Below are 10296 nucleotides of genomic sequence, written 5' to 3'. Positions count from 1 at the left end.
GGGGGTCCTGGCTGAAGACCTGGTCAAAGGGATCTCACCACCTGAACTGGCAACCACGACTGAAAAGAATGACCAGAGAGAGGGAGCTAGACTACGAGTGCTTTCTGTCCTCTCCAGAACATCGCCCAGTGGAGTTCTGCTAAAGCGATCAGAGAGCCAGAGCCAGAGCAACCGAGATACAGAGAGACAATGAGGCAGAGAGAGGCAGAGACAGAGACAGGAAGAGTCCAAGAAACAGAGGAACTACAGAGAAACAGAGATAGAGAGATATAGGTCAGAGAGACAGAGCCAGAGAGAGACCCAGAGGGGCAGAGGAGGTAACAGCAATATTTGGAGAGGTGGGCACAGTGATTGCTGGCCTAAGTAGACCTTGCAGAGCTGACGCCCACCAGGCAGAGGAAAGCTGAGAACTAGCCTAATCATGAAGACACGGGAATGGGACCTCCAGGTGGCTCTAGGACCGGAACAGAATGGCTCCAGGACAATGGATGCACTGTTGGGGGACAGCACATGCAGGTGGGGCACACCCGACAGAGCCACTGCTGGGCAGGTGCTCCCACCCGAGGACAGGCTCTAGCTCTGCCTGACCGTGTGTTGACAAGGGCCCTGCTTTCTCGCTGCGTCCTGGACCTGTCCACTGGCCAGCCCTTATTGTCAGAGCTGGACTCGACCTCTCAGAGCAGGAGCGAGCTGAGTGCGCAGAGGCAGACACATCCCAGGTACTCTTCCTGACACGTGTCTGTGGGAGGCCCATGCCCTGCCCCTCCATGCCAATGCCAGACACTCCCCTGGGAGGCCCTGGGCTCCCAGAATTCGTTTGAGAGCTCGCTCCTGGCTGTCCCAGAAAGGCCTGCGAGCTCTTGGGAAAGCTGACCCCAGAGTGCGGCCCACAGGCCCCGCCTGTTCTCCCCGGGCCTCCATCTGTTTTTCTTTGTACAACTCATTTTGTGAGCATCACTCGGTGGTCCTAGACCCACCCGTACGATGGCCAGGAATATAGACGTAGTGACGTTACCTAGGAAAGCGAAGCTGTGTTTGCCCTCCAAGTTGGAGAAAAAGGCATCACAGGAAGGCCCCAAGAGGCCCAGGTGTCATTGTATTAGTGTTTCCCACGTGCACGTGTGTTTCTCCCTACCCCTCTCTCCCTCTCCACCCCCTGCTTCTCTCTCTCCCTCCCTGTCTCTCTCTCTCACACACACACACAAACACACTTTTTGGGGTTAGCTAGTGCAATAATTCTACAAAAGAGAACCCATTCAGAATCTCCCGACTGACTGAGGTTCTGACCTGAACAGCCGAGGCTCCAGGGCTCGGTGGCCTGCCCGGGAGGTCCCCGGATGTCCAGCCTGCTCCTTGGTCCGGCTCTGGCTCGCTGCACTTTACCTGAACTGCAGGGAGCAAGTTCAGGTGAAGTGAGAGCAGAAGCTTCTCATAGGGGACTCGGCCCTCCGGGACCCTTCCCTGTATCAGCTCATGGTTCCTTCTCTCTCTCAGTCACTGTCTCCGTCTCTCTGTCTCTCTATCTCAGTCTCTCTTGCTCTCCATTTCTCCTTGTGCATTTCCTTTGGACAAATGGCAAGTTCCTCCCATGCATATTCCTCACACTTCCGTTCGGAACCAGGTCTTTCTGGGCCCATTGAGTAGCCCTCGTGTCATTGCATCTGCCACCATCAGGACACCACCACCGGCAGTGACCTCACCTCCTGGCAGACCAGGATAGCGGGTCCCTCAGAACAGCACGTGAATCCACAGCAAGAGGGCAGGAGGGGACAGAGACCCCAGCAACAGGCCCCAGCCAGGCCTCCTTCCTCGTCTGTCCCCTGCTCCCTGGACTATGCCCCCTGGGCGTGGAGCCAGGCTGGTCAGGTAAGGCGCTGGAGTGGGAGCTGGGTGGAAGGGAAGGAAAGCTGCCCCCGGGAAGCTCCCCAGCCCGCCTGCCTGCCCGGGCAGCCCACTAGGGAGCAGCCTGGTCAATCGTCCCTCCCCTCCACCCGTTGCCTGGGTCTGGGGGCAGGGGGGGAGGGGGGAGGCCGGGAATTTCCTGACGGAGGGCGCTGGCCCCTGGAAGAGAAAGCAACCTGGGAACTGGGGTGATGGGGAAGACAGAGCCTGTGGCGCTGGGGCCAGGCCGCCCTCACCCCGCGTCCTTTCTCTCTCCGGGCTGCGTGCTTGTCTGTAAACCCAGCCTGGACCCGGGATGGCACACAGCGCAGCGCCCGCCTGATACCCGCAGTGTCTGTTGCCTGGCACCCGCCCCGCCCCACCCCCTTGGGTTTCTTAAGCTCCAGGCCTCTGACTCCCCGAGAAGAGGCTCTGCAGAGACATGTCACGTGACCATGCTGCACGAGATGTGGTGGCTGAGGTTTCGTCCACGGAAAGGCAGAGTGAGTCACCGCGCTGCACCGCCGGTGCCCTGCACACGCCCAGACCCGACAGCCGGGGCCTCGCCCGCCTCCGGCCCTGTCTCTACCCGCATGCCCCCGAGCCAGCAGACAGCTGCCCTGAGTCTAGGAGGTGACAGTAACGGTCTGGAAGTAGATGGTGCCGAGATGCCCAGACAGGCCCTGCGATGCAGACAGCCTGCAGGCCTCAGCAGGGCGTCATCAAATAGCAGGAACCCCCTGACTGAGAGGGTGCAGGGGCCGGCCGCGGAGAAGGTACCTCTCATTCTGGCACCCACAGTCACGCTAGCCCCCCGGTAATTCAGAGGGAGGACTGCAGAATTTCGTGTCAGTTGCCTTGGGAAACCCCATGTCCTCAGAAAATAGAACATTTCTGTGAAAATGAAACATGTTATGGCATTAAGTGGCTGACCTACTATAGAGACTTAATGTCAATCAAATATAATTGCAAAAATAAATCCTCATGTTGAAACAACTTTGGAAAGGAGCAGGCAGGCACCAGGCACCGATTTTCATTTTCCTCTGAGTGCTAGCAGGGGGCCTAGGGACATCTCGAGTGGGAAAAGCCTTAACCTGCCCAGCACCTCAGCGACCGCCTTCTGTTCGCTCTCGGAGGTTCGTGAGATCAGGCCTACACCCAGCTCCCTGTTTAGAATGTAGTCCCCTCCGTATGGAAAATCTTGTAAGCCTTGGATCTTCTAAGGGGTGACCTAGGACATGAACTATTTAAGAACCCTAACATTTCCTTTTTTTTTCTTTCTTTTTTTAGTTTGCCAGTGGATGCGTGTACTCACTGGAGACCACGAGTGCAGGGAGGGGGCAGTGAGAAAACACCCCCCAAGAGAGACCACTCTGCTGTGATCTCTTCCCCTTCCCTCCCTCCTTTCAAGATTTGGGACACACACACATGCACCCAGTGAGGTCCAGGACCCCAACAGTACAACTGACTATGTGGGACCCGGCTACGTTAACCTTGAACCTTAACACTAATTTCTGGATACTTTACTTTAAAATTAGTGGCTGTATGTGTGTGTGTGTGTGTAAGCAGATGTTTTAAAACAGACTTTTTGCTATAGGGCATAAGTGTCAGAAAAAGACAAGAAAGAAAGAAAGCAAGGAATTTTCTCTCCCTCTGGAGAGTGGCTATATTGTAATCCTTTCTCCTCCATTTTCCTCTCGGGATTTTGAGAATGCATGCACACGTGCCTGGCATGTCTAGCCCTCAAACCTGCGGAGTTGGCCATGTGGTATCCAACACCTTCAACACCACACCACCTGCTGGCCCAGTGATTGTCTATCTTTTTACTGCTAATGTTTTTTATTCACTTATTTGCCCAAAGACTAAACGAGCTAGGTGTAACTGAAGAGGCAGGTATCATACAATGGTGGCTCTAAAATGCAGACAATAACCTTGTTCTTGGACCAGAATCCATACGTGGACACTGGGTGGGAACACAAGATCATACAAGGTCAACAGGCTCCCTGGGCCTCTCTGAACCACCAGCCTTTTGTAGGGGTCTCGGCTGGTGGGAAAGCGGGTCGCTTTGTGGTGAGATCACGATTCATTCTCGATTGAATAATCCCACAAAGATAAGCTTGCAGCGACGGGATGCGAGGAAATGGCGCTCCGGATGCAGGGGATTCGTGCAGTGGAAGCTGTCAAGAAAAGCCATCCCTGAGGCAGCTCTGATCTACTTACGGCCCCCTTTCCTCACACCTGGCTGCAGATTAGCTGCTGCACCTAAGAAGCACGTCACTGGGCTAAGCACACTTCCCTCCGTCCCCGTAACCCCAGAAAGAGCGGTGTCGCCGTGTTCATGAGAAAGACGTGGGATAAAGCTGGGGGAGGCTTCGGCTGTAGATGTCTGAGTTTCAGCAGCTCCCAGGAGGTTCACAGAGGTTCTCTTCGCCTGGTGCGCTCTCCCTAAGCCTCTCAGAGCTCTCCTGACCTTTCTTTCTCTCCAGTCCAGGATGGCAATTTGACCTTCAGTGATTCTGAGAGAAGCCCCAGGAAGGACAGCAATCAAGAGTCCCAGGAGATGCTTTTTACTGGAAGGAAAACAGCTCTCTCTTGCTTGTGCGTGGGACAACACAGCAACCAGGACAGCTGGGATGTTCCTCACCAGGGATTTACAAGCTGGAAAAGGTACTGATGAACTCTGGCTTTAGCTTTGATGTTACAGCAGCGACCTGCTCAGCATCCTCGTCACCCGCGTTTAGCCCCAGGGTGGGGTGGCGGGGAAATGCCCTGCCCTCACTTGGGTGGGCCTGAGTCCTAACACTGGTTCTGCCCCTAGGGTCAACTATGCATTGCAGGGCCTTGCAAGAAAGGAAAATACGGGGCTGCTTCAAAATTACTAAGGGCCAGCGGGTGGCATAGAGGTTACAACGCTGGATCCGACATGATCAACAGCGGGATTCGAATCCCCGACTGGCAGACTGAAAGCACGTCAGATGTGTGTACATGGGTGCCCCAAATCCCAAGAGAGGAGAATGCAGGGAAAGGAATTTCAGCACAGCCATTCCCCTGGGGGGGAGTGATTTCTCACTTTCTCTCTCTCTTTGCTTCTGATGAGCACACGAGCCCTATAGCAAACTAAATGTGTGTGTACACACACACACACACACACACACACATACACATTAATTAAGAAACAAAACCAAGTATTATTATTAAGACTTTCAAAGCAGTGACAGCCGACCGTGGAACCCACACAGGGTAGGTGCGGTGTGACTTCCCTGGTCACATGCCCGCACGCAGGTCCTGTCTTCTGACCTTGTCCCCCCCTCCCCCCGTGGGGTGTGTGACCTTGAGCAGGTCACATGGCCTAAGTTTCTTCACCCGGAAAACTAGGGCATTAGACAAATAGAGCGTTCCCTCTCAGCCCTACTCCAGGCCCTCCACTCACGATGCTGGGGGCACCCAGCAGCCCCGGGAAGGGAGTGCCCCGCAGTCTTGGCAGGACTGCGAGGGAGCCTAGTCGTCAGCTCCCTGAGCTGAACACGGAGGAGCAGGGCCCACAGCGAGCTCTGCCCTGACAGCACTGACCGTAGAGAGCTGGTCCAGGTGCGCAGCCATGAACAGCCGTGTGTGCACAGCAGCGCAGTGGGCAGCGCTCCCTCTGCACGGGGAAGAAGTGCAGGGACCCGAGCTCTGTCCTCCTTTGAGGGGCAGGCAGCCTGGCCACTGAGGGAGAGGGGCTGAGTAATGCTCTCCTGCCTGTTCTCTCCCGGAACGCCCCACCTAAGGAGGAGCCTTCCTCTAGAAGGAACTCTCCAAAGCAAGTGATGACCCCAACGGGGTTCCCTGCAGGTTATCAGGGTGCACACGGTTCTCCACAGCCTCTACTTTCACGGCATGTTGTTCATTTTTTCTAGAACACCCGGTTTGTCCCCATCTACCTGAGAAACTCTGGGATGAAGGTCAAGACTCAGTTTGGATCCCCCCTGCAGGGTTGACTCACACTAGTCCTGGGGAGGCTGCACTCCGATGGGGAGTTGTCTCCTCTTGGCCTTCCTGGGCTACAGTTCCTTGAAGACGCGACTGCATCATGCACACGCAGGTGCCCCTAACTTTTTGGTAAATAATCTATACATGAATGAGTGAGCTCGGGGCCCAGCAGGGAGTAAGTGGGCGTAGGGGTCACAAAGCCTGGCAGGCATCGTTCTGCCCCCAGGACCCAGTGCAAGAGGAAAATATGGCCGTCTTCAGGCATTATTATTAAGACTTTGGAGGCAGGGACAGAGGGGGCCAGAAGGCTGCCCCACTCCCACAGGAGACGCTGCACTCCACACAGGACAGTTTACCTAGGCCACGATTCCATTTTCAGGGCCTGGTGGAATGTCCTGGTGCGGCATGTGGTCTCAGGAGGTCCTGCCTGCATGTGACGGATGTCACACAGAGGAGGGGGACAATGGAATACCTGGGACAGCAGGCTAAAGTCCTGTAGCTGTAACGTCCTGGTTTGATTTGCGTGTGGCAGAAGCTGGATGTGGGGTCTCAGAGACCCCAGACCACACCCTGGGAGCTCAGGACAGAGACCTGGAAATTGCTTCGTGGGAACTGGGTGCTTCTTTCACAGGGGTAACTGGAAATGAGGCGAGGGCGGAGAGAGCAGTCAGCACTTGGCCCTTCTACATGAAGTGATCGTGGGGCCAGCAGATGGCACAGTGATTATGTCACTGGACTCCCACATGGCTGCCCGCGTTTCGAGTCCCAGACCCGGTGCATGTGCACGTGTGCCCAAGGTCACCAGAGGCAAAGGGAGGGGAAGGAATTGCAGTGGTCATTCCCCAGGGAGTGATTTCTCACTTATCTGATTTCACTTTCCCTGTCTCTCTTTCTCTTTCTTTCTCTGGCAAGTGCACATGCATTCTGGCAAAAACCTCTGAAAAATAAAAGAATAAAGATCAGTTAAGTCATCATGGGCCTCGAGCTGATAAACGCGCTGATGCATGAACTGCAGGGAGCGAGGGAAGGCCGCACTGCGCAGCGGCTTGGGCTAGGGCGTGCGCGGCAGGCGGAGGAGCGCCGGACCGGGCCATGAACAGAGGCGGCGCGCAGGGCAGCCGGTGCCCGCGACTGCACACGGACAACCAGGCGAGGCCGAAGTCAGCGCTGTTCCGTTTGTTTTCTCGTCCTTTCCTCCCGAGACTTTTCTCTGCAGCCATTCCCTGCACTGTGCCCTTGCTGTGGGGTATTCCAGGGCGCCTTCCCTGAGTGCATCTCAGTGGGCTCCGCTCCCCTCCCTCACCAGAGCTGGCCCCAGGACGCTGCCTGAAAAACCTCCTTCCAAGGGCCTCCATGCCAGCTCTGGCGCCCTGGGAACCAGACGGGCGGAGTTCTGAGAGACAATAGAGGCTCAAGCCAGCAGAGGCTGCAGGGGAACTGAGCAGAGAGGGCTGGCAAGAAGAGGAGGCTGACCTGACCGCGGCCGACTCCCGGGGCTGGCTTATCTGCGCCCAGCTCGGAGCTCCCGCTGGAGAAGCACGCTGGCCATAGCCGTCTCCCTCAGCCATAGCCATCTCTCTCGTGGCTTTCAAGACGGAAGGCGCCATCGGGCTGCCCAGGGGGACAGACGCCCTGTGGCTATCCAGTAGATCATGGTTCAGGCCCTCCCTTGAGCCCTGACTTCTGGGCTGACTCCGCCACAGACGCAGAGTGAAATGGGACAGTGAGACAGAAACCCAGCCCAGAACTGAAAACATGTCCAAGACGTAAAACAACAGCGGTTGCTGGCCGCCGGAGACGAATAACGATGCCTTTATCAGCTCACACGTCACTTCTGGTTATGACTCAGGCCACGCGAGGTATCTGAGGGAGCCGTGGTTTCCTGGAAACGTGACTAAGCAGTGGCTTTGGTGAGACCCCCGTCTCCTGGGCCACGTGACTGTGGGGAAACCAGGTCCAGATCATGGTGGGCTGGTCAGACTCAGCGTCCCCAGGGGAAGCGACACCCACTGTTCTGGGAACACGCTTGTTCATCCCAGAAGCTCCCCTCCTCAGCTGCTGTGAGCAGCCCCGGGCGTGTCCCTGGCGTGGGGAACACAGTAGACTCCGCTGTCACAGCCTGCCTGTCTCCTTGGACCCTGCGTTGTGAGCTGTCACTGGGGCAGAGCTGGAAGCTGCCTCAGGGGTCCGAGGGAGGTTCTCTGATGCTGTGCCAGGTCCGCGGCTGTCCGGCCACACGGAGCCACACGGAGCTCCACACGGAGCTCCTGCGGACAGACGACTGTCTATCTCTGCAGACCCTCAGAGAGAGATCTCTGCATCTGACTGTGTGTTTACCCCTGAATGCAGGAGGTGCCTCTGAGGGCCCCCAGGGCAGTGCTGTTCAACAAACAGTCCCCGCCTGAGGGGCCTTGTAGGACCGGCAGCATCCTGGATGTTTTGATGGGAATCAGCAGCTTTGAGGGCTTAGTGCTCCCCAGGGAATCCCGAGGAAGAAACACTGGGTTTGATCTATCCAGGCCTTGAACATCCAACCCTCGCTGCCCCAGCGGCACACCCCCTGTCCCCTTCCTCGGTGAAGGGCATCCTCTTTGTCCTGTGCACAGCTGGGACCTGAGACCGTCCTCACACACAACCTGCCCTCCATCCTGCTAACCCGGGAGCGGCCTGAAACACTGCTGGCATCCTGGCCCAGGTGGTTCTTTGAGGGGCTATCCTGGTGGGGGGTATTGAGCAGTGCCCCTCCATGCCGGTAGCACCCCCTCCAGGTGACAGTCAGAGAGGTCTCCAGGCTCTGCCGGCTGGGTCCTGGGGGGCTTAACCACCCAACTGAGAAACACAGCATCCTTCCTGCCTCCTGGATCTGCCCAGTTTTCTCTAATTCTGCCGCCACCTCCCCATCAGCCCCCTTGGTGGATGTCACAGTTCCGGTCTAGCCTACATCTTAGTTACTGTCCGCACTGCAGCCATGCTGCCACCTTCTAAGACGAAGTCCCATCCTGTTGGTGCTCACTTGCGGTGTTCCCATAGGTTCTCATTGCCCTTGAGGCAAAGCATCGAAGGCCATGAGGCCCCCCTGACTGAGGTCCCCACACCCCTCCAGCCATCGGCCCGTTCTGCCGAGTTGGTCTTTGAGTTTCAAATACTCTGGGTTCTCGGGCTCACACTGGAAGTCCCCTCTCCCCAGCTCCTCACCGACCTCGGGTGAGTGGAGGCCGTGCCTGTCTGCCTGCCGCCTTCCTGCACTAGGCCTCTCTGTCCCTTTGGAGAAGCCCTCTCCATTCACATACTATCGACAGAGGGGGAGGCGGAGAGGGAAGGCAGGATCCCCGAAAACAGCCTTGGCGCTGTGGTCACCCCAGTGGTTTCCAAGGAAAAGACTTCATCTGCGAATCTCCACAGGTTCATTTGGTTTTAGTCCAGATAGAATATCCGAAGAAGAAAAACTTGAATTTCGTTATGACTTGCTAAGACCTTCAGAGTCACTGATGAGCAGGAAGGCGGTCCTTGGGAGGCGAGCAGGACGCACCTGAGCGGGACGCACCTGAGCGGGACGCACCTGAGCGGGACGCACCTGAGCGGGACCCACCTGAGCGGGACACGCCTGAGCGGGACGCGCCTGAGCGGGACCCACCTGAGCGGGACGCACCTGAGCGGGACGCACCTGAGCGGGACGCACCTGAGCAGGCTCGGGCTGGATGGTGGGAGGGGTGGGGAGACCTCCCCAGGCCAAGCCAGGGCGCCTGGATTCCCAGTCAGACCAGCACGTCCTGGGCTTCACTGTAGCTGCAAATGTTTTTCGTAGAACACCGTGTTGTCCAGTGGGTAACTACATATCCATTGTCTAAAACTTGAGAATAGCAAAATAGAAAGAAGTACATCTGAACAGTCTGTACGTTTCCGAAGTCACTGCCAAATGGCTCGTTTCCTTTTTGAACTAATCGGGAGCATAGTCTCTGCCTTGTTCTGAAGTCATGTCACATTTCCCCGTGGCTGTTCCTGGTCCCTGAAAACGCCATCTTCACGAACGCAGCAGCCTGCGGACGCCAGGGAGTGGCCTCTGTGAGTCGAAACCGCTCATGAAAAGGCAGAGCTCTCAGCATTTATGAGGAATGAAACTCTTCTTCCTCTTGAAGGTTGTTTAGGAAAGTGTTTACAGTTTTGCAAATGGGCCAGCCTGTGGCCTGGTGACTAAGGTGCTGGATCCCACATGGTTAACTACAGTTCAAATTCCGAACCCGGCGGCCTGGCAAGCATGCTGTGTGCGTTTGCTCAAAATCCCAGGAAAAGAACAGGGGAGAACTGCAGTGCAATCACTCCCCTGGGGGTGCGTTCTCACTTTCCTCTCTCTCTTTGTTTCTCTCTCTCTCTCTCCAGTGAGAGAGACATACATACCCTCTAGAAAAAAAAATCCAAATTATTTTTGTTTTGTTTTGTTTTGCT

General features: G+C 56.3%; 1 long non-coding RNA gene across 2 annotated transcripts; it reads left to right on the top strand.

The window, feature by feature from the left end:
- Positions 1–262: 262 nt before the first annotated feature.
- On the top strand, positions 263–6613 carry LOC102500265 (uncharacterized). 2 transcript variants are annotated; one of them, XR_336665.3, is made up of 5 exons: positions 263–719; positions 1675–1866; positions 2186–2384; positions 4368–4548; positions 5781–6613. It is a non-coding gene; the product is annotated as an uncharacterized LOC102500265 (long non-coding RNA). The 2 variants fall into 2 exon arrangements; XR_003546919.1 differs by lacking the exon at positions 2186–2384.
- The last annotated feature ends 3683 nt before the right edge of the window (positions 6614–10296 follow it).

This window comes from Tupaia chinensis, unplaced genomic scaffold (assembly GCF_000334495.1).
Source record: "Tupaia chinensis unplaced genomic scaffold, TupChi_1.0 Scaffold141036_1, whole genome shotgun sequence".
Taxonomy (NCBI): domain Eukaryota; kingdom Metazoa; phylum Chordata; class Mammalia; order Scandentia; family Tupaiidae; genus Tupaia; species Tupaia belangeri.
This window is presented reverse-complemented; position numbering and strand designations above follow the sequence as displayed.